The sequence below is a fragment of the Rhineura floridana genome, chromosome 12, assembly GCF_030035675.1.
Source record: "Rhineura floridana isolate rRhiFlo1 chromosome 12, rRhiFlo1.hap2, whole genome shotgun sequence".
Lineage (NCBI taxonomy): Eukaryota > Metazoa > Chordata > Lepidosauria > Squamata > Rhineuridae > Rhineura > Rhineura floridana.
Genome location: NC_084491.1, coordinates 28810479 through 28835256, shown reverse-complemented (window position 1 = coordinate 28835256; position 24778 = coordinate 28810479). Strand labels below are relative to the sequence as shown.

Sequence of the window (24778 nt, the reverse complement as noted above, 5' to 3'; positions counted from 1 at the left end):
CACATTGTAGCATTCACTACCTCTTGTTGTGGGAGTGTGGGAGTCAGCAGAGACCGGGTTCTCAGGCTGCCCAGCGTGAATGTTGTAATTTGTATGACTGAAGGAGTCAGTAGAGACCTGGTTCTCATACTGCCTCGCGTGCATGGCGGTACGATTGCCTGTGTGTGCATTGTGTGAGTGTGTACTGGTGAGTTTGTGCGCAACACTAAATTAAGCCATGGCAAGCCAACATTCAAAATTGTTTGAAACACCACAAACAGGCACCCCCTCATTTCATATGTATAACAAATATTGTAAGCCTTAAAGACTCACATAAGGTTGCAACCGAGTTTTTGCCCTTCTGGCATGAATATATGGCTGGTCAACTGAAGAACCTACAGTTTCTCTTGGTTGGGACCTTTGATTCTCAGAAAATATTATATCTGAGGAGAGCGCTCTTATTTAGAGGTCCCCAAATTATAGAGGAACAATGGCACTCCTTTTTTCTTTGGGATGAGGAAGTGCTTAGGAGGCAAAATGAGTCCCGTATTATGGTCCTGAAGGACTCACAAGTAAAATTTATGCAACAATTGAGGGAAATGGGAGAACAGTTGGAACCTTCTCCGGAGGCATGTGGTACCAGTTCTGGAACTCTTTTGTCTTTTTTCTTCTGTATATCCTGGACTTTCTGAATCTGAATTTTCATCTTCTGTTTCATCTACTCAGAGGACTTCTCGTGGGTCTGATTTCCCTTCTCTTACAGTCCCTGACTTGTGTGATGAACTGGTGGCTGTTTCTTTCAGACCCCTTTTATACAAAATGTTTATTTTACAGGAGGGGGGGAGGTCAATGGGACTCTGTACCTCACCATTCTATGAGTTTCACACACATGACCACAGTGGGAACTAAGTTTTCTACCAATGGGGTTGTGTTCTTGAATCTGAGTTTTGAATTGGCATTTACTAAATTCCAAATTTGAGGTACTGACTGAGTATTAAAGTGTGGGTTCGTCAGTTATCCTGAACTTATTATACAAAACGTTTGCTGTTGCCTTGAAGGGGGAGGCTAGGGAATCCTTGACAATATTTTCTTATTAGGTTCAGAATAGGGCTACTTGCTAGTAAATTGATGTCTAGAAAACTCTAAATTTGAAGTACTAATTGATTTTAAGTTTTAATCTGAGAAAATTGGTTACATTAAGGAATCCATTGGGACTCCTTTAATGTATTGATAAGGATCCTTCATAAAATTTATTTCCTTGTCTTGATCTTGGAGTTCTGTTCTATTTGCTATTTTATTCTATTTGCCGTTACAATTGCCTATGCGTCTAAGCGTACTTTCTGCAAAAGAAGAGTGTTCCTGTGTTGCCACATTGGTAGGAGGGAAGACAAGTCGTAAATTTCAGCGTTTGGATGTAGGCAGCATAGTATTTTGGAAAGGGATGTTAAACAATTCTATTTTAATTGTATATTTTTGTATGTTTTTTATTTATGTGTAGTTTTTATTTGTAAGCCGCCCTGAGTTCCAGTTTTGGAAAAAGGGCGGGGTAAAATAAAGAGTAATAATAATAATAATAATAACAACAACAATAATAACAACAATAACAATAACAATAATAACAACAATAATAATAATAATAACATTTCTGGAGTACTTTGTTGTCTGTATTTCGATGTTGAGCAATTCCAAGAAATTGATTTGGGACTTTGAACCTTTATCTGGATTGCTCTTGTTAATGCATGCTTGTTTGTTTGTTTATTTATTATTTGATTTATATCCCGCTGTTCCACCAAGCAGGAGGAGGATGTTCAGACTTTCAATTCACAGGTTTCTGCAGCCTTGCTCTAACTGGTGCAGAAACCTTGCCATTATATTAAGATTTCAAGTCATCTTGACAACACATACAGTTGTGAAATACCAAGGCCGAGAGTCCTGGGTTCATACGTCACACTGCAAAATGACATCTTCTCCACTGACAATGGTAACTGAGCCGTTAACACAAATGGTGAAGACAGCCAGTCCGGTCGGTCATTAAAGTGGTTTGACCTACTCTGAAGGGCCATAATAATGCCCCACAAAATCCAGTGGTAAGCCAAGCACTCACTGGTACACAGAATTTCCCTGAGGGCAAGGACAAAGCTCCTCAGGACCTGGGACTAGTGGCAGGATCCTAGGAGCTCAACTACCAGACAAACCGTCACTCTTCTGGTCACCAATACAGCGTGAGACCTGGCAAAAAGCAGCTAAGGCACACTTCCTGAGGCCTAACAAGTCCTTTTGGTCTTCATCATGTGAAGTAAGAGGTAGCTTGAGGGGAAGAAGTACCGAATCCTGCTGGCTGATACATCATCACAGACTGTTTTATGATGGCTCATTTCATCCATTTGGTTTGTGTGTATTGTCATGCTAATGTTGTTGTTGATTCTGCATTATACCATCATGTTCTTCCAGATGTAGTACAAACGTTACTTGGTGTGGGCAAGGGTTAGTGATCTGATGATCCAAATGGGCAAGGGTACGTGACCTGAGGATCCGATCAGGCTTTGGGAACATGGGTATGTCCCTCTGTTAAATTTCATATAAACTCATGAATTGGTTGATCATGAGAGAAATATTGGGATTCAGCTACATAACAAAATCGAGAGGGCCTGAGATACTGGATTTGCTTGTGCTGATCATGCTACTGATTTATGTATTCACTGTTGCTTAAGGGGGTCTGTAAGATGCTATAAAGTTAAGAACTTGATGAGTGACTTGATGTGTCTTGTGTTAGCGAGACCATCTGTTAGTGAGGCTTAAGAATGGCCTCGAAGGAGGGATTGAGGAAGTCTGGCCTCAACCTTCCTTAGGGATCAATGGGAAATGCCTGAAGTTCATTTCATCAACGCTTATATAATAATGCTTGGAGCAGCTTGCATTTGCTTAAGTTATAAAGAGAGAGTAGGCAAACTGCATGGCTGAGAAAGACTGTGTGCCCTGAAAGCAAAAGTGGTTAGAGAAAGATTTGCAATAGTGGAGAGTCATCAGGTTATGCTGGGAATGTGATTGTGCCTTGTGACTTGTACCCTAACCCGAATATGATGGCCCCACCTTGTATAACATTGCTTCCTAATACGGTAATCTTGATGCTTGCATGCCATGCCTATAAAAGTATATGTAACCATGCCTCAGATAGGGAGACTTCTGTGTTGGCTCTTTTTCCTGATGACCATCAGTATTTTCTTTCTATTGCAATAAACATCTGTCCAATCGACAGTTTCTCCTAAATTCATTGTGAACAGTTTTTCTTCGACAACATCAAGCGTGTCTTTCACCCAGATGGATCTACTTACTCACACATGTATTTATTCCTATAATTTAAATCGTGTCAGTAAGAGATTGCTCCATTATGGAAGTAGCAGGACCCCTCTTTCCACAAACAACTCACACAGGAGCCTATGCCAGGATCGGTGGCTTATTATGGCATACTGTGAATAAGCAGCTCACTGCCCAATTGCTTCCGTTGTGCTCCTCCCCTGGTGTGAGCAGAGAAACAAACCAGGAAGCCGAAATGAAGCTTGGATTCCATTGGCACCCTAGCCCTAGTATGTTGCTCCCTAAAAAGCGACAATTCCTAAGCTAATCTTGATTTACAGCTGGCTAGCAGTCCTGACTTATTAGGGAGCAGCAAACCAGGATCCTGAGGTTTGGACGTCTCAGGAAGCCAAGCTTAATTTGTAGCTTCCTGGTTTGTTTTTCCCACTTGCAAGGGGCGGGAGAAGTGCAGTGAGAGAGAGCAATGAGGGCCAGCATGATGCTCAGTCACAACAAACCAAGACAGAAGTCAGCATCCTTCGCTTACCCTGATGCACAAATGCAGCCATCTCCTTTTTTCTAGATCCTATGAGAGGTCGTCTCCCTACACCTGATCACCTATTCCCTTCTTGCCCCTGTGACTTACAGGAATACAGAAAGTTGCCTTATACTGTGTCAGACCATTAGTCCATCTAACTCAGTATTGACTGAGAGCATCTCTCCAGGGTTTTAAGGCAGGAGTTGATTGAACCTGGGACCTTCTGCATGCTGATGGGAGTTGCTGTCCAACAATGTCTGGAGGACACCACATTGACTACCTCTGAACGAAAACAATATATGGGGGACCATAATAACTACTAGCAGAAATGGAGAAGAGACAACCAGTCCCACCACCAAATATGCAAAGAGTGGATTTATAAGTAGCAGCAGCAGCAGCGCTCGCGTGTCTGCGGCTATCTCCGTATCTTCAGCTCACACTAAAAGATGGAGCAAAACTACACAATGATCACCCCTAGAGCTCCCTGCTTTCATCAAGGAGCACCCACAGTCATTCCTCCCCTGTCTCTGGGCCCTTAAGAAGTTTCTTCTTTCCCTTGTTGTCTCCTTAGACAACATAGCCAGGACTGGGAAGTAACTCACAAGTACAAAATGGAAACAATGTGAAGCGCTTTCTATGTAGATGTAATCAAATGTAGATGTACATGCATAAACATCTTGCTAACCTAAATAACAATTTGTATCTGGAACAGGATTTCATGGGGGAGGCTTCCCCTGCAGCTCAGAGCCTGGCAGGGCTGAGTTTTTCATTTCATGCCAGAACCCCAGCTTAATAGAATTCACAGGAAAGTCCGCTAACCTAAAATACAGGGAAAAAACAAAAAGAAAAAAATCCCACAAAAGACAGTCTGATCCAGTTCCCATTATCCACGTGTTCGAGGAAGAGTCTCCCGGCCTTGGTTAAGAATTCTTTTGGCTGGTGTCAGAATGCATGGAAGGCAAAGCCAGACTCCCTGCTCACCACAAAGTAGTTGTAATAGAAGGTGCACAGACCAGGAGGACGAGGTGGGAAAGCTGTTGCAACCACAATGCCGGTTAGAGGGAACAAACATCCCTGCAAGTGGGAAAACTAAAGTTCTTGCACTGAATGAAGAGAGGAGGGATGGACAGCAACTGAAACTGAAGCAGGATGAAGTTATCTGAGCTCACTCAGGCCTGGTCTACACCTGGGTTCTTCAATCTTGGGTTCCCTGGTGTTGTTGGACTACAGCTCCCATCATCCCTGACCACTGGCTAAACTGGCTGGGGCGATGGGAGACGTAGTCCAACAAATTCTTGGGACTCCAACATGAACACCACTGGTCTACACATTAGAGCAGGAACGAGATGAAAATGCCCTGGAGTGACCAATTGTGAATGGAGTAGACCAGGGGTTCCTGAACTGTGGTCTGTGGACCACCAGTGGTCCATGAGCTTCATTCAAGTGACCCATGGCATGTCCGGATTAAATATTCATATTGATTTTTAACTGTATTTTTATTGCTTCTTTTATTTCTTATACTGCATTTTACTGTATTACAATTTTAATTATGTGGAATGCAAATTGAAATACAATATTAAAAAATAAAAGAAGCAATAAAATCCAGTTAAAAATTGTACAGTATCTAGTGCAGCACATTCTAATGCTACAACAGGCAACAACAACAGAAAAGATTAAGTGGTCCGCTAAGACCATCAGCAATTTTCAAGTGGCCTGTGGGGGAAAAAGGTTTGGGAAGCACTGGAGTAGATTACTTTGGGAGAGTCCCAAGTGCCAGACAGAAATGCCTAAAGGGCCACATTTGGCCCCTAGGCCTGAGGATCCCAACTGCTGGTTTAGGTCTTAGGTCTTGCACAGCTCATCTCAACACTTCCAGGTCCACTTAACTGAGGAACATCAATAAAGACTAACAATGTTGCTCCTTCGGATGACACAGGCCACAGCCAAAGCAAACCAGGGCTGTAGGCAGATCACAGTTTATTTAGAGAGCTGAAAGTGGTATTGCTCAGGCAGACACAGATGCCCATGACAACAATTATCCCACTATAATCTCTGGACAGCAGCGATGTGGGCATTCTGGTAGTGGCAGGGAATCCCGTGCAAATCAGGGCAACTTGCACAGGGTAATCTGCATCGGAATTGTTTTTCTGCTTGCATCAGAAAATCTTCTGATGCCTTACTTAAGCATGTTTATTTTACTTGTACTTAATAAACAAAGCTAAAAGCCTTGAAGCCGCTACGCTTGCCAATACTTATTAGCAGTTGGCATACATGTAATGTGACTAATGAACTTATGAAAAGGAAAAAAAATTCACGGAGGTATATAAGGCAGGCTGGGCTGAGAGATATCAAATGGCCCAAGAGCATCCAGCAAGCTTCATGGCTGAGTGGGGATTAGATCCTTGCTCTTCCCAGTCCTAGTCTGACATCGACAATCCGTCATCTATATTGCTTTTCAACTTTCTCTTTCTTGCCACAGAGGCGAAGGATGATTCAAAAGCACTAAGGGGGGAAATGAGCCCTTGTACAGACAGTCGGCCACCAAAGTAGCTGCTCTGGCAAATCCGCTTCTATGACTCACTCTCTCAAATGTTCAAATGCCCTCATATGGAAAAAGGAAAATTGGCACTATGAGACCTGCCATTTCGAAGCATCTCATGTCAGTGGAGGTTGCAGATCCATGCCATTTGAGGTATGTATTTAGAGCATGGTGTGCTGGGGAGCAAACTGGAAAAATATAGCCCACAACCCCACAGGAGCATCACATGCAGCAAAAGGCAGACAGGCGGGTTTTGTCTGATTATGGCTTTTCTTAGAGTTATCATCATCAACCACAAGAAGGCCCTAAGATCACTATTCAGCAGACATGACTCAAGCAAGAGGTGGGAGTGGGGTGAGGGTAGGCGGTTTTAAAACAAAGCCCAGGTTCAGACAGGGACTTCACTTGTGGGCTTCACTGTTGGCCAAACCTAACCACAGGCACAGTCCAATTACAGAAATCACAGGGGCTTTACTAAGCACCATCAAGACTTTCCATACACTGGTACCCTAATGTATCGATATCCAGCTTAAATAGCCACCTATATAGCTTCAGAGATCCTGCATATTTAAGAAGTACAGACACATGATCCGGTTCTTCATCGTTAGCCATTCAGATGCCTGTCTGGAGGACAGCTGTGTCTTGGCTGGATGTCCGGTTTACACTGAGGTACTGTATAATAATTATGGATGCTAAAGCTCCCTGGCAGCAATCAAACAGTCCCAAGCCATTCAGGCTTCCTTACATGTGCTTGGTATTTTTGAGCCATTACCAAAGGCTAAGGGTATCAGTAGACCATCCATCTTTGGCAACTGAATGCATGTACAATTTTGTTCCGATGTGGTGTCTGCAAAGAATGTGATCCCTGCTTAGATTCTGGAGTAGTTCAGAACTCATTCTGTTTATATATTTTTAGCCGACTCATCATACATGGATGACATATGCGTGCTCCTTCCCCTTTGATCCTCACAACCAGCTTGTTAAAAACGCTAGGTGTAGCCAATGTGGCACCCTCCAGATGTTGTTGGACTCCAGCTCCCATCATCCTTGACCGTGGACCATGCTGGCTAGGAATGATGGGAGCTGGAGTCCAACAACGTGCAGAGGTTGGCTCTCCTTAGGCAAGGAAATAGTAAGCGACCCAAGAACACCCTGTGAGTTTTATGGCTGAGTAGGGATTATGTCTCTCCAATCTAACCACTAAAATTACAAAGGTTCTCCTTGGGGGGAGGAGTTCTATTATTCAGGACTGGGGAGATGTGTTTGAAGACAGGCAGACATGCATGATTCAGCAAGGAGTAATTTGCATGTGGTAAGGCAATACCTCAGTTGATCTTCCTTCTCCATCCTCATTTTCATTCTTTGTCATGGGAAGGGAAGCTGGTAATGATACTTAATTTAGCTAAGCATAGATCTTTACAGCAACACTGGGAATGCTCTGTGCAGTTTTGGAACCACACCTCTCAAAGGAGATCACAGAACTGGCTGGAAAATGCACATAAAAGGGCAACTAAGGCTGCAGTCCTATATACCAGCCTTCCTCACTCTGGTGCCAGATATTTTGGACTACAATTCCCATCAGCCCCAACAGGCATGGCTGTGCTGATGGAAGCTGTGGTCCGAACCACCTGCAGGGTGGTGGAGGGCACCACATTGAGGAAGGCTGGCTATACACATTTAACTTGCGGGAAAGTCCAATTAAATTCAATGAGCCTTATTTTTGAGTAGACATGCCTAGGATTGCAATGAATAATGTCCAAGGGACTGGAGCATCTTCTCGCAAGGAATAGCTAAAACACTTGGGACTTGTTAGACTAGGAAAAAAAGTGAGAGGGGGATTATATGACAATGGTTTATAAAAAAATTAATAGCATAGATGAATAGATAGGAATGAATTCACCAACTACCTTAATACTAGAACCCGGGTGGCCCAATTAAATTGGCTGGCGTTAGGTTCTGGAGAACACAGGGTTAGGCTGCAATCCAATACATGTCTATTCAGAAATAAGCTCCATTGGGTTCAATGGGACTTACTCCCAGGTAAGTATGTATTGGATTGCAGCCTTAATTTATGGAATTAGGTGCCAGAATGTGTTCTGGAAAAACTTGTGGTTTCTCAAAAGCTTGTTGGGAGGTTGCGCAATGAGAAGACAAGTAATGGATTGCGCTCCTGTATTTGACATTTGTTTTTAGTTCTCGTAATCTGTACTGTATCTTATTGTGTTGGTCTTTTTATATTTGGGTTTTATGGAGGCTTAGAGTTTTAGGATTCACTGTGGATTGCTACTGTACTATTGTCATGTTTTAGAGATTTTGTCGATGCCTAGAGAACTTGGTTTACAAGATGCCTAACAAAGATAATAAAGGCAGACAATCTTTCCTGAGAGGCAGTTTTCCCAGGCACATATACCTGCGATGCATAATTGCAGGGGAGCGTCAGGTAGGTTCTAGGGTGAGCTTTCAATTCATAGGAGTTGACCATATGTATGTATGTATGTATGTATGGGGTATTTCCTTTCCATGTCAGTTTTGCATGTGCACAGTCCTAAATCTTTTCCGTCTCATCTTCTGTGGATATTTTTTTTAAATCACATTTAAAGTACACACATTTTATATATACTTCCCTCTAAAATACACATTTTGTTTGTGTCCCCCTAAATATACTTTTCTGTATGCTTTTAAAAAAGTATTTCCCCCTAAAATATACATTTTGTATGCATTTTCCCTGCAAAAATACATATTGTTTTAAACCAAAACTGCACTGCAAAATGCTGAGATGTGTATAATCTAATTATTAATTGCATTCAGATCTGCACAGAACCCTGGGAACTGCAAATTAGGTCGGTTTGCTTTAAAATGAGGACCTAGCAAAATTCGCCTCCATCCCTAAACCATGAGGCTTAACAGACTTGACCAATGTGCCACATAATTTGAGCTTATGAGCTAGTGCGGTGTAGTGGTCAGTGTGTTGGACCAGGACCCAGGAGACCAGGGTTCAAATCCCCATGCAGTTATGAAGTTTGCTGGATGACCTTGGCCCAGTCACAGCCTAACCTACCTCACAGGGTTGTTGTGATGATAAAAGGGAGATGGAGGAGAATCATGTATACCACCTTGAGCTCCTTGGAGGAAAGGTGAGATAGAAATGTAGTAACTATTATTATTATTATTATTATTGATTATCATGATGATATACCCAAGAATCCACTGAAATATGGAGATCTGTGGGAGATACACAAAGGGTCTCCCATTTATGTTGATGTTCTGGAAAAGGTTCCTCAACAATCATTGACTAAACATCTCCCCCCCCCCAAAAAAAAAATGTTAGGAGATATTTATCTATTACATTTATATCCCACCTTTCTTCCATGGAGCTCAAGGTGCCATACATAGTTCTCCTCTCCCTATTTGATCCTCACAACAACCCTGTGAGGTAGGTTAGACTGAGAGGCAGTGACTGGCTCAAGGTCACCCAGTGAGCTTCTTGGCTAAGTGGGGACTGGAACCCTGGTTTCCCAGGTCATAGTCCAACATCCTAAGCATGACACCATACCAGATCATGGTGGGATTCTATCAAAACAGTAGGCATCATTAGCTTCAATGTATTTGTGTGTGTATTTAGGCTTGCATCCCATCATGTACACATGTAGAGTACATATTCAGACCAAACACTGAGTCAAGGTAATTCTGGTCAGCACTACAGAGGACCTCTTGATTAGGCTTGCTGAAGTAAATATCATGTAAACCTCATGTTGATCAGAATGTAAACTGAGATCAATATTTTAGGTTGCAACAGCACACCTGTTTATATGGGCCGATGTCAAAAAGAAGGCAATGGGACTTGCGTACACATATTTAGAGCCAAAGTGGTAACTTTGGCTTTTAAGCAGATCCTATTTTTGCAGTGCAAATAAACCCCAACTTGAGGAACAGCAGTTTCTGTACAGCTAATGACAAGGTTATTCTAATTTCAGATGCTTGAAGAACTTGTATGAGCAGGCCAGTATGTATGCTGGAATTCTGCACGCGTGGAAAAAAGAAGGAAAAAAGAAGTTTGGTATTTAACACTTTTTAAATTGCCTCATTGGGTTTATTCATTGATTTAAAGAATTTTTATCCCACTCTTCAGCCAAAATAAAAGATATCAGAGCAGGTCAAAGATCAATAAAAACAAGACAGTCCCAGACTTCAGTATACAATTCCAAAAGAGACAACATAAATGGAAAATGAACTGGGAGGGAGGAGAAAACAAGCCAACCCAGGTACCAGTTTTTATTTACAAGTTCTGCTAATGACTAGCTGGGGTAGAAACCATTCAAGGAGGGGGGGAAGGAACAGAAAGCTGCTGTCCCTGCATCCCTTCTGTCCCCCCTACTCTGATCTGCATATTCATCCAGTAAGGCCAAATCGTCAGTTTGCTTAAAAATGTGGACTGAGCAAAATCATTGAGCATCCTTAATCTTCAAATCCTCCTGGCACAATGTTATTTAAAAGATGATGGATCTCCTTTTTAATTTAATTCTAGCTGCAGACACTGAATTATGCCATGTAATTTGGTATTTTTTGGCAGTGCTGGTAGGAGGCAGCGGTTGTGAGAAAACAGAGCAACAGTCGGTGGGCAAGCAGGGGAAAGGCCCTGAAGAGTACCTTTGGGAAGGGATCCGGCAGTTGCTGAAGGAGAATGACTCATGAGCTGATGTAGCTGCTCCTACCCTATGCCCAGCCAAGGACGTCTGCATTTCCAAAAGGCTTGTCTCACTGCCTGCCTAATCCTTCCAGCTGGCGATGGCTGTTAAGTCTCTGTACTCCTAAAGTACAGCCGCAAGCATTGCCTTGGACAACTGACAGAAAACTCTCACATTCTGCTGAAATTTCTGAGACAACAATTATGGTTCTCTCCCTGCAAAAGCAGAGGAGAGAATTTCTCACACTTCTGCTGAGACACACTTCTGCCCATTTTCTCAACTAAGACTGAATAGACGCTTCTCCAGTCTTACTTTCGGTGCGCAAAAAGGGTAAGAAGAACTGTCTGAAACCAAGGGCTCCGGGCCTGTCTCCTCTTTAAGAAGTGCCCTACTGGATCAGGCCATTGGCTCATCTAGTTCTCCCAGTGGCCAAGCAGATGCCTATGAGAAGCCTACAAGCAGGACCTGAGTGCAAGAGCACTCCCCCTTCCTGAGGCTTCCAGCAACTTTGGAAGAAGGGAAGCCAGGTACCTCAACTCACGAGGAGCGCAAGTGGAAATCTCCTTGGACTGCATCAGGAGCAACTGGATGATCCAGTCTTACCCCATGCAGAGATGCAGGAGATGACTTGCTCCCAATGGAGAGTGACTGGCAAGGCATGAACAGGAAATCAAGCAGCAATGCAGTAGACAGCTTCCTCTGAAGATAGGTACTTTGGCACATCTAAAGCAGGTGTGGGGAACCTTTGGCCCTCTAGATGTTGCTGAACTACAATTCCCATTAGCCCCAGTAACCATGACCGACAGCCAGGGATGATGAGAGTTGCAGTTTAGCAACATCTGGAGGACTAAAGGTTCCCCACACCTGATCTAAATAGAGATCTTGATCTTGGATGGTATCTGTATTAGTTTTGAGTTGATTTTATGCACATGCTGGTGCAGTTTTAACTGTTTTGAGATAATATTTTTTTCAGAGAGCTATCTATTATATTTCAACTGCTAGTAATTCTCTGTGGGCATACAGATTTGGAATTATTGTCCCAATTACTAATATCTACACATTCCCCTTTTTGCTGTGTGTTGGGTGTTGGTAGCGTGCAACCAGATCAAGAAACTTGGTGAGTTTCCTGAGATCCTACCTAGGAAAATTTGTGTTCCCCACCCTCTTCATGAGCCAAGACCCTTTCACTACATAATGGTACCTCAAAATTGCATGTGCAGCTGCTTACATAAACCCACCGTAATGAGATTCTAACATGCGCCCATGCCTGACTTTTGCAGAGGATTAGCCACTCAGCATTTCTCCTGGATACACGGTACCGTTCTACCACAAAACTGTATTAGATTGCCTCTCACTGGAAATTATGTCTACTGTTCACAAAACACATGCTGTCATAACAAGGAAGTGTGACAGAGCCTGGAAGCTTGCCTAAAAGAAACCAGATGTTAAACGACACAAATGGACTAGTGCAACTTAAATATTATTAAGAACCACGTCGCTTAATGGATCTGACGTTTACTGGTGGATCATGCACCGTCAAGTTGTTTCTTTTTAGAAATAGATCATTCTGCTGTTGGCACCAACCTTTTGCTCGCCTCTGAGTCTGGAAAGCAAAGCTTACAGCCTCCAGCTTGGGTTCAGTTGGCATTTTGAGCTTTCCAAGTAGCCTTGAATTATCTGTCAAATAAGAAATTGGTTGAGGGGTATTCAAGTATGTCCTGGTTTTTTTTGGGGGGGGGGGAGAGATGGGAGGAGAAATCAGTTTATACCAATTTTCCAAATAGGTTGAGAGGATATTGGATGTTTGCTTCCACAGATCCATATGCATGGATTTGCAGCTGTTGACCCACACTGACCCTGTTCAAAAATCAATGTCTGATTAAAAGTAATGATTAACACAACACAAGCTTTTAAATGTTAAACAGCAGAGCCTTCCGCTGGATTATGTCAGCAGTTTATGGAGATGGCCCCTGTCAGGATGGAGGCATGGAGGGAAGAGGAGAGAAGTAAGTTAAGGTGGTGGCAATCTGTAGCAAGCAAGAGGAGTCTCCTGCTTGCTCTGACCAGGAAGCAAGGTTGACCTGGAAGCTTTTATATAGGTCAAGAAGTGACCCATGACCTACTCTGGCTTGCTGTGCTAAACAGGCTGTTCTAGCCCAGGCATTTCTAGCCTAATCCATACAGGATGAATCCCCAACTTGTCCTAAGTTTAAGACACGATACGGATGCTCATTCTGATGCTAACTTATGCTTCCATTCCTGCAGTTCTTCTGCATTTCGGGTATCTGTACTAAAGCCGTCACTGAAAGCAAAGGGGAGGAGGGGAGACAAGGGATTTCATCAGAAGCAGTCACAGGTTTAGTGACTTTTTTGCACTGGCGCAAGTCACTACATCCCAGGTGGAAGAATTACCACCCAGCTTCAGTCACTGCAAATCAGTTCACATGCCAGTGCAGCGTTTTCTGATCCAAAGCTCTAGGGCACTGAACATAATCAGAAGCAATTCAGGGGCTAGGTGTACACACCAACAGGCACTTGAACCACTTTTTATGCTTTAAGAGGAGTACTTCATTGGGGAAGGCTGCAATTTAGTGGTACAGCAAACACTTTGCATACAAAAAGATCCCATATTCTACCCTGGGCATTCCCAGGTAGGACTGGGAAAGATCCCAGCCGGAAACCCTGGAGATCCACTGATAGGCAGTGTAGACAATACTCAGCCAGATAGGCCAGTGATCTGAGTTGGCATAAGAGAGCGTTCTATGTTCCTATCAATAAAGACCTATTGAAATGCTGAAGATCTGCTGCCTGTCAGCGTAGACAGTATTGAGCTGGACTGTTCAATGATTTGAGTTGGCTTAAGATACTTCCTATGTTCCTATCAATAAAGAACAATTCAGACACGTACATACAATACTCAATGATTTGTAGGCAAATGTGTAAATGGCCTCGGCTAAAAAGTGCTTAATCTATTCTAAGAAGACATTAGACAATGTGAAAACTCTGTCTACTCAGATTGTCCAGTTTCACATTTACAAGTCAGCACCGTGCTACAGTTATCAAGTGATAAACGTGTGTGCATTAGTTCATATCTGCAGCCAATGCAAAATGAGATGATGCAGAAGGGAGAGGTCTTCCTCTGTGTCATGTGCCCAAGTCCAAGTGCCAGTAAAGTCTAGCCTCCCACTCTTTGGAAAGAGGCGAACAGCTGGAGCAGACGGAGCAAAGAGTCACCAGGCAAACAATCCAAAAAAGCAGGCAGACAGTCAGTCTAGTGGCTGTTCTTACTGATGAGTTGCCCACACTAAGGCTGCAATCCTCTGCATACTTATTTGGGAGTCAGCCTCACTGAATGCACTGGGACTTAAGAACATGAGAAGAGCCTGCTGGATCAGACCAAAGGCCCATCTAGTCCAGCGTCCTGTTCTCGGCCAACCAGATGCCTACGGGAAGCCCACATGGAGGACATGAGCGCTCTCCCTTCCTGCAGTTCCCAGCTACTGCCTCCAACAATAGCTAGTAGCCATTGATAGCCTTATCTTCAATGAATTTGCCTAACCCTCTATTAAAGCCATCCAGGTTGGTGGCCATCACCATGTTTTGTAAACAACTACTTTCTTTTGTCTGTCCTGAATCCTCCAGCATTCAACTTTGCTGGATGTCCACAAGTTCTAGTGTTATGAGAGAGGGAGAAACATTTCTGTCTATCCACTTTCTCCACACCATGCATAATTCTATACACTTCTATAATGTCATCTCTTACTTGCATTTTCTCTAAAGTAAAAAGCTTCCAATGCAGCAAACTTTCCTCATGGGGGGGTTGTTAGTCCATCCCCTTGTTTACTTCTCAGTAAATATGCTCAAGATTGCACTGGAAGTGTGCGGCAGATTTTGGAATATTATATTATATATTTATTTATTACATTTACCGGTATATTGATTTATTTATTTAATTTGTATCCCGCCTTTCCTCCCAGCAGGAGCCCAGAGTGGCGAACAAAGCGCTAAAAACACTTTAAAACATCATAAACACAGATCTTAAAATACATTAAAACAAAACATGAAAAACATTTTAAAAAAAACAACTTTAAAAAAGGGTTAAAAACATTATTAAAGAAAACATATTAAAAAGCAATTCTAACACAGATGCAGACTGGGATAGGTCTCAACCTAAAAGGCTTGTTGAAAGAGGAAAGTCTTCAAAAGGCACCAAAAAGATAGCAGAGATGGCGCCAGCCTAATATTCAAAGGGAGGGAATTCCACAGGTGAGGTGCTGCAACACTAAAGGTCCGTTTCCTATATTGTGCAGAATGAACTTCCTGATAAGATGGTATCTGCAGGAGGCCCTCACCTGCAGAGCGCAGTGATCGACTGGGTATATAAGGGATAAGATGGTCTTTCAGGTATCCTGGTCCCGAGCTGTGTAGGGCTTTGTATACCAAAACTAGAACCTTGAGCTTGGCCCAGTAGCAAATGGGCAGCCACTGCAGTTCTTTCAGCAGCAGGGTGACATGTTGGTGATATCCTGCCCCAGTGAGCAGTCTCGCCGCCGCATTTTGCACCAGCTGCAGGTTCCGGACCAACCTCAAGGGCAGCTCCATAGAGCACATTACAGTAATCCAGCCTAGAGGTTACCAGTGCATGGACAACAGTGGTCAGGCTATCCCACCCTTCCTCCCAGAAAGCGTGCAAGGCGGCAAACAAAAACACTAAAAGCACTTTAAAACATCTTAAAACAAACGACCTTAAAACATATTTTTTTAAAATCTTTAAAAACATCTTAAAAAGCAATTCCAACACAGACACAGACTGTATGAGGCACAGGCACTTGATTTGAGAATTTGGAACCACTAGATTCCCAAACCCAGGGGCCAAACTTCGCCCACCAGGCTTTCCGGTTCAGTCCATGAGGCCATTTGGGGCAAGCCATGTCCACCTACCCTACACCTAACATCATATATGACATCAGGTGTGGGCAAGGAAGGGTGAGGCTTGGCCAAAATGGGCTTGGAGGGTGTGCAAAGCCCACTTGCAGACTGATCTCTCTGTGCAATGCCCAATACAAGAGGAGGTCAATCTGTCTTGATTCAGGTGTGGGTGAGTTCCCTGCGGGGAACTATCTTGCGCACCCAAACCCAGGGCTTAGCAGGACTGACTTCCCCACACGTTGCCTTGATTTGGATGTGCAAGTGTTAAGATCTTGGCTTTAGGCACTTGTATTTCTCTTCTCAGGCCAGTGATCCTGGTTAAAGACAGAGTACGAAACTGGTGTAAGGATCCCAGTTCAAGGCCAAGGGCACCAAACACTCCAGTTGCTGCACCTTTTGCATATGCGAGTCCCATGTAATCCACCATCTGTCTCACTGGACAAGCTTTTCATGAGACAGGCTGGTGCAAATGCTAAATGGGATTCCCTTATGGAAAATATCCCTATGCAGTGAAGCCTTGCCATCTCTCCCAGGACTAATCAAGAATTCCTTGTGCTCTTCAGCATCTGGAAAGAGCGACAAGACGATCTTCTAGAGGACTAACCAATAACAATGGGCTTAAACAAAAAGACATGCTGGATATTCAGCTAATTACTGAGTCAGCTACTAGAAGCAGAAAACCAGGAGAGTGACCCCGACCACACACATTTCACCTGCTTGTTGCCATACATTTATTTCCTCCAGAGAATTGATTTAACAGCAGGCAGATTTGCCAAGACTTTTGCTACAGCAAATCCCTAGCAGAAATATTTACAACGGCTTACTTCATTTTGATTTCAACAGAGAGAGGGAAAGAAGCGCACTTACTGAGCTGGAAGCTGTTTTGACAAAGGCATAAGCCCATAAGCAGAAGAGCATCTTTCAAATAACTCAAAGAGACAGGATCATCAACACACCTGTCTTGCATAGGATTTCTGTACTAAGTAGTAGATTGTGATGTTCCTGCTTATAGTGTAAATATGGTAAGTGCTGTTTATATAGAAGACATATGGTAAGTGGAGTGAAAGAGGAGGGGGCAGTACATGCGCAGTAGAATGCTGGATGATTGGCTGAGCGTTTGAATGGCTGGGAGTATAAATGGAAGAATGACAGTTGAATCTGGGTGGATGTTGGGAGTGTGGAGAAAGAGGTGTTTGAGGGTGGAGGTCAGGAGTGTGGAGAAAGAGGGAGTTGGAGTTCTGATTAATAATAAGTCAAGTACAAAACAGGAATAGATGAAACCATACACTTGTGAAACATTCTAAAACTAATCTTGTTATTTCTGATATTTAATAAATACTTATTTGGTTTACCAAAGGCCTGATCCTTGGCTGGGGGATATACAGACCAGAAGGGAGGGCAAGGTAATTACCAAGGCTGAACAGAAACAGTATCTAACGGTGGCAGTGGTAAAGGGAGGAATAATAACAATTCAAGTATCCAGAGCAACCCAGAGTTGTATGCGTTATCTATAAAGATACAAGGGGGTTGGGAACAGCATAAGCACGCAGTCACAAAAGTAACCAGCTAGAGAGAGACTCAGGCAAAGTCTCTGGGAGTATTGGTTATAGGACGTGACTGGTGGTGCTGCCTAGCAGGGGGATCTAGTGAGATCTGTGCTAGAGCGGAGTGAGAAACCATATAAAGGCTGGTCCGGACTGGTGGTATCCCTGGTGGTGCCTAGTGAAAGGCAGTAGCCACAAGCAGGTGGGAACCTGACAGGGAGAGCCTGGGAAGGACGTCACATAGATCATGAAGCATTCCCCTCTAGCCCTCACTGGGTGTATGTGGGAGTATGGGGAGAAGCAGGTAAATTAGGGCAACAGTGTGATGATTTTTTTTTAATGGACCACTTAAAATGCTGGAGGTTTCAGCAAACTACTTAATTAATTTGCTTGGGTTTTCTTCTACAAATCAAAGCACATACAGAACTCATATCTTAATAATCGTAGTCCTGTCTTTCTAAGTGATAGATACACCTGTTTTGGGGAGCAAAGTTCTGTGAAGTGGGTGGTAGTGGTTACAGTAGTGGACGAGGACCTGGCAGACCAGAGTTCAAATCCTGACTTAGCCATTAAGCTCACTGAGTGAGCTTCACACTGTCATGCTGTCTCAGCCCTAACCTACCTCGCTGGGTTGCTGTGAGGATAAAATAGGAAGAGGGAGAATGGTGTATGCCACTCTGAGATTCTTGGAGGAAAGCTGGGATATAAATGTAATAAATAAGTAAGTCCATCTCCATCATCAGAAAAAAATAAGCACACAGCCAAGTACAGATATTCCTGCCTTTTCCACAACTTTCCTGCAGATGAACTCAGTGGAGTTCGTGAACCACCAACAGTCCACGGACTTAGAACCTGAGGATTATGGATGTTATGATACAGCAGCCGATAGGCAACCATGCATACCCAGACCAATTTTTGCAAACTTTTCCGGCCTATATCACTTCTCATATTTACAAGCCTCGAGTTCCACTCTTATTTTAAACCACAACATATAAAAAAAAAACAATAAAAAGGGATGAGGAGCTGCATACTCCGGATCAGCTGTGCGCAAACTCAAGTGAACTTTAAAGAGTCTCCCCCCTTTACTCTCCCATCCTGCACTGTCAAGTCATTAAACTCCATCGATTTCTGAAGCCGAAAGCAACCTGTAATAAATCTTGGGGAAATCAAGAGAGCACGCTGCAGGAGTCGAGTCAAGAGGAAATCTATGTTGCAGGTCTGGAGGCTCTACAGGGAGCTGAGCAGCTGGCACCTCAAGGACTCTTGCTTTCCTGACGAGGAAACTCTCTTTTCCTTTTTTTAAAAAAATAGGAATTTAATCTCTGGAAAGAGCCCCAAACTGTTAAAAATGACTGGAGGCTCGGTAGAGTCTTACCCTGGCTGAGTTCATTATTTACTCTGCCTGCACGCTTTCCTCCCTGAAAATTTTAATGAGAGGTTTTCAGCGTCAAAAGCCAAAGAGATTACAGGCCGCCCCATAAGTCATCCATATTTTTTTTTGTTTTTTTTTAAAGGAGGCTTCTTAGGCCCTGAAGTTGTGACAGAGCAGCAGCTTTAGAGTCAGATACCAAGGGCGGCTGCAGACAAACGGCAGGCAGCTCACTCACAACTAATTCACAAACTACAGCTTGCTGATCAGACGCTGGCGTTGCGGTGGGTGGCTGTCTCGTCCCTACTCCACCGCTGTGCAGGCAATAATCCATGCAGACATGACTCGATATGCAAAACAATATCCTCTGTTTAAAACAGCCTGGAGAAAATGAAAACGTTTGGATAATCAAATATTTGGATAAAGGGAAATGCTGGGAGAGCAGCCTTCGAGATAAGCCCCCCCGCCCGCCCCACGCACATACACAAATGTTACCAGCTCAGTGGCTCATATTTATTTTGGGAGTTACGGGATAGCTTCCGCAGCCTGACAAGCCACTTAATCATAAAATAACTTCACTTGCCCTAGAAGAGTGGACGAGCGGTTCCTAACTTGAACAAAAGCTGTCAAGATTACTTTCCTGTGGAGCGATGCCACGGCGCTGGGAAGGGAGAGTAACTGTCACAGTTGTGTTAGTGGAGCCCATCATGTGGGTCTCTCTTACCTGATTGGCAGGACATCGCTGGAGTGGGAAACAGCCACACAAAAGAACTCATCCATTTGATTGCAATACTGACACGCTCCCCAGACCTGTGGGATTCACACCGTATAGAAGCGCGTCCGTGCCATTGCGTGTGCATGTGCATGGACACACATGCGACTGAAGGGTGTGCATGCGTCAAGGGGACCACAGATTAGGCATTATTACACATCTGAAATTCTAAACTGTTCATAGACTTTGGATTGAAAATTAGGCCAAATCTATGACTGAAACTTTGTCGACAGCTTGGTACTGCTCTCTGTTGAGTCACTTAGGAACAACTCGGGATTCTTTCTTATGGCTGCTTTTGTCAGAAGTTCCAATATTTGTACTTGTAATGAAAGGTGGCGAGGAGACATTTTGTTCCCTTCCTTCCACAACTGCCAGTCTGGGTTGGCCAGCTGTGCCAGAAGCTAACAAGCAGGCTATCACTGCACCCCCTTAGCACCCTTTACCCCCAGACAGGAGTGATTTCTGGGGAACGAAGGCAGATATTTAGGAGAGGAGACAGAGAGAACACACAGCCTACTTGGCTCTTCCCTGAGCCTAGCACAGCTTGCTTTTCTCTATCAGATGCAAACTTATGTGCAACATGCAGCATGACACCAAAATGGTCTAGGTACGTGAGAGGAAAATTCCCTTTGAGTCTGGAAGAAATGCACACAAGACCCCTAAAAGCCTATTCTATGACGTTTATTAAGAGTTAAACAGAAATAAGAGGACAAATGGAGGAGGCAGAACATTGCTTCAAGAAAATACAGTCTAAACCTACCTATCCTAGTGCAGCTACGTACAATCAGGCTTTGGTTGCGGCGAGACTGGTCAGATTAGATGGGGACTTTGAGGGACAAAGGGTGGAATGGGAATGGCCCACTTTTATCAGTTTTGACCCAGGTGGGTCTTGACTGTCAGCTGGTATCTTCCAGCCGATCATAAGGCGGTCATATAACCAGGAGGAGGCCCAAGGGCTGAGATAATTAAGGTGGGCCATCAAGGTGGGGAAGAGCAGCCTTTCCTCAGCATTTGGACAGGGACTCCTCCATTTACAGATGATGGAGGACTGGAAAGGCTGAGCAACCTTAAAGGGACAGGTTGGGGAGAGCAGAACTGTGCCACAACGCAAACATTTTCCCCACTCATCCTTTATTTACGGATCAAGAAGACTGCAGATGAGAGGCAGCGGGATGGGTCAAGTGGGAGGGTCTTGGGTGGTGGGCGGTACCTGGAAAATGGGGAGGAGTTTTGAGCGCCACCATTGCTGAGAGACACTAGCTGCCCTCTCCCAGGCCGTGCATCACAGAGAAGGGCCTTGAAGCCTGTTCTCCAACTTGGGAGCAGAGTTCTAAACCATGTGGAGAGCAGGGCCTTGAGCCCAGGTCTCAAAACTTGTACTCATAGGATCTTACTGGTGCTCGCTCGCTCTCTGCCTCTCATACACAGAGAGAAACAGAGAGGGCTGGAAGCCAGTTCTAACCTAAAGGAAGACGAAATTACATTCCCTTTAAAGCACAAAGGCAGAGAGCTCAATCACTGTCTTCCAGTTTGCAGAACAAGCTTAGTCTAGTAACAGCAACACTACCAATGACGCACGTTACAGGCAACCCAAACAATAACAACAGCTCACCCACTAAAGCTATTAAAAAATAAAGCAGTGCTTTGCAGTGTTATAATGGCTTCATTATACACATTAGGTTATGTAAGCTCAGAGAAGACTGTGACGTCCTTCCCTGGTTCTCCCTGTCAGGTTCCCACCTGCTTGTGGCTACTGCCTTTCACCAGGGATACCACCAGTCCGGACCAGCCTTTATATGGTTTCTCACTCCGCTCTAGCACAGATCTCACTAGATCCCCCTGCTAGGCAGCACCACCAGTCACGTCCTATAACCAATACTCCCAGAGACTTTGCCTGAGTCTCTCTCTAGCTGGTTACTTTTGTGACTGCGTGCTTATGCTGTTCCCAACCCCCTTGTATCTTTATAAATAACGCATACAACTCTGGGTTGCTCTGGATACTTGAATTGTTATTATTCCTCCCTTCACCGCTGCCACCATTAGATACTGTTTCTGTTCAGCCTTGGTAATTACCTTGCCCTCCCTTCTGGTCTGTATATCCCCCAGCCAAGGATCAGGCCTTTGGTAAACCAAATAAGTATTTATTAAATATCAGAAATAACAAGATTAGTTTTAGAATGTTTCACAAGTGTATGGTTTCATCTGTTCCTGTTTTGTACTTGACTTATTATTAATCAGAACTCCAACTCCCTTTCTCCACACTCCTGACCTCCACCCTCAAACACCTCTTTCTCCACACTCCCAACATCCACCACCAAACACCTTCTTCTCCACCCTACTAACATCCACCACCAAACACCTTCTTCTCCACCCTACTAACATCCACCTCGATTCAACTGTCATTCTTCCATTTATACTCCCAGCCATTCAAACGCTCAGCCAATCATCCAGCATTCTACTGCTCATGTACTCCCCCCTCCTCTTTCACTCCACTTACCATATGTCTTCTATATAAACAGCACTTACCATATTTACCCTACAAGCAAGAACATCACAGAGACAAACCTTGAAAGGAACATTAACTAGACAATAAAGTAAGTAAGTGTTTCAGACATGCCTCTGAGGGATGCTGGCAAACAAGAGGGAAGGTGGAAAAAGTGGGGGGGGGGGAATGCCGTTCAAACTTGTAACTCATAAATTCCGTGGAAAGGAAATCAGTATTGTGCTTCAAATGTCTAGGAGGGCTTGGCAGCTTGGACAGTCACACTTTCCCCTTTCAGCCTGCAGAGGGAAAAGGCTCTGTTTTAGCAAGCAGTGTCAATGCAGACTGCTTCATGCTCACAGAGCAAGTCCTTTGGACGATGCACTCCCACTACCAATCAGCCCACCTGTCAAAGTTGCCCTGCAGAGGGTGGGGGACAGAGGGATACGGCCCACAAGCTAGATCCTGTGTCCCTACCTCACTGTATCCCGTTAACTGGAGCATAGCAACCAGAAAGGCCTTTTATCAAGTAGCCACACTTTGTTAACATAAACTTTGGCTTCAGCCTGGCTTGAATCTAGAACAGGGGTCATCTTGAGACCTAGTAAAGACCCAGGTATTATCGTACAGGCCCATTTCCTTCCTAAACCAATATCAGAAATTATTTACCTGCATTCTTGTGGACAGGCTGAATTCCATAGTTTCAGACTATGTGGACCTGGATCAAACTGGATTTATGCGTAGGAAATACATTTGAGACCCTCTCCATAGACAACTTAATATCATAGGGCATAGTACATCCATGAACCAACCATTAGCATTATATACCTTGGAAACAATGCCTTTTCAGATTAAAAATGTGCATTGACTCTTGTGCTGGGGATCCTTGGACTGGGCTGTTACACCCCAACTCCCCACCTGTCTGTTCTGAAGTGACTACCACATTCAATGGGGTTTGCTCGTAAGTAAGCATTCTTAGGAACACTGTTAGTTGACTGTAGTAAGTATATGGAGGCCTTGTAGGCAGTTTGCACAGTTGCTTTATCCGCAGCTGCTGCGTTTAGATTTTACCATTTCGCATGTAATTGTCTGACTTTTACACCAAGCTGCCTAGAGAACTTGTGTTATTGGGTGTTGTCGTATCAATCTAACAAATAACTAAATGTGACAGAAACAGAATAGCAAGGGGGGAAAAAACCCAAAATAGCAACAGGTTGTCCTTCATCCAATTCAGTAAGAGGTGGCACTTAGAATGGATTCTAGTCCAAGGATGCCACCTTGTGGAAATAACAGCATCTTGTTAGCAGTCACCAAAAGGAAGAAAGGGCTCACAATTGCTCGCAGGATGCCTGTCTATGCTATGGGCCAGTGCAAGAGTTGCCATCTGCCTGCGCACAGACTTATTCTAAACAGCACAAAAAAGGTTTGCCTGTTGTACTAATTCCACAAACACTCAGTAGAACAGAGGTTGACAACTTTATCAGAACCAGGGCTAGGCTATTTGACTTCCGATTTCTGCTTGGACTAACAATTGCTAACAAACAGAATTATAAGTGAAATTAGACTAAAGCAATTGCTTTGCCCCAAACGAGCCATGTCAAACGAGCCATGTCAAAATTACTAAAACTGCAGCTTGTGGGATATCCCCAAATCCCAAATGTTAAAAACAGATTTAATCATGATAAAACACCCGTGTTTCATTGCCAGCTGACTTGATGCCTTCCTGCGTGTCACCTTTAAGCACAGGAAGCTCCACTCTGGATGAGTCCATGTCCAAGAAATGACTGAAATGTTTGGGGAAAGCATGCACCGTAACCAGCTGCTAGGACTCTATCTGTTGAAAACATAGGGTGTGTTGCTGAATGTTTCCCCCATGGAAAGAGCACACGCTTTGCGCGCAAAAGGTCCCAGGCTTGAGTTCCAGCACCTTCAGGCATGGAGAGCTACTTCCAGTCAGTGAAGACAATAATGAGCTAGATGGACCAAGGATCTGATTCTGTGTAAGGCAGATTTCTATGTTTCACAGCTTTCAACCCTCAGGCTCTGCTTCTTTGTGACCAAAGGACACAGGGTGAAGCCAGGGTGAGTCAATATCGTTACTGAAACAGTCTCACTTTCCATTCTTACTCTACGTTTTGACAGTGAACTGCCTTCAAGGTGGCTTACAACTATTTTCAAAAAGGCACGTACAGTAAAAAGCAATAAACACCCCTGTGAAGTTGTGCACTGCACTTGAGAGACAGTGGCTTGCCGGAGGCTACCTGTCTAGGAAGTTCATGACTCTGGACCAGAGCTTGGAAAAGTTACTTTTTTGAACTACAACTCCCATCAGCCACAGCCAACATGGTCACTGGATTGGGCTGATGGGAGTTGCAGTTCAAAAAAGTAACTTTTCCAAGCTCTGCTCAGGACAAATTTGAACCAGGGAACAACTAACTCACACCTGGCCACTACACTACACCAGTAACATGCTCCAATATCTTGGCTTCTACCAGAGGATATTAGAACATGAAGCGTTTTCATATTTCACTGCAGAAAGGGCAAGTACCTTTGCATACCTGCCAGGGCCCCAATACTCCAAGAGGGCCCACTCATGGTAATGGCTGCCCTGGATGGCTATGCCTGTGAGCTGTCATTTAAATTTCCC

At 43.9% G+C, this 24778-nt stretch overlaps 1 protein-coding gene across 1 annotated transcript in view; it reads right to left on the bottom strand.

Moving 5' to 3' along the window:
• DCPS (decapping enzyme, scavenger) overlaps positions 1-24778 on the bottom strand; it is a 92896-nt gene that overhangs the window by 58396 nt on the left and 9722 nt on the right. The window lies entirely within an intron of this gene.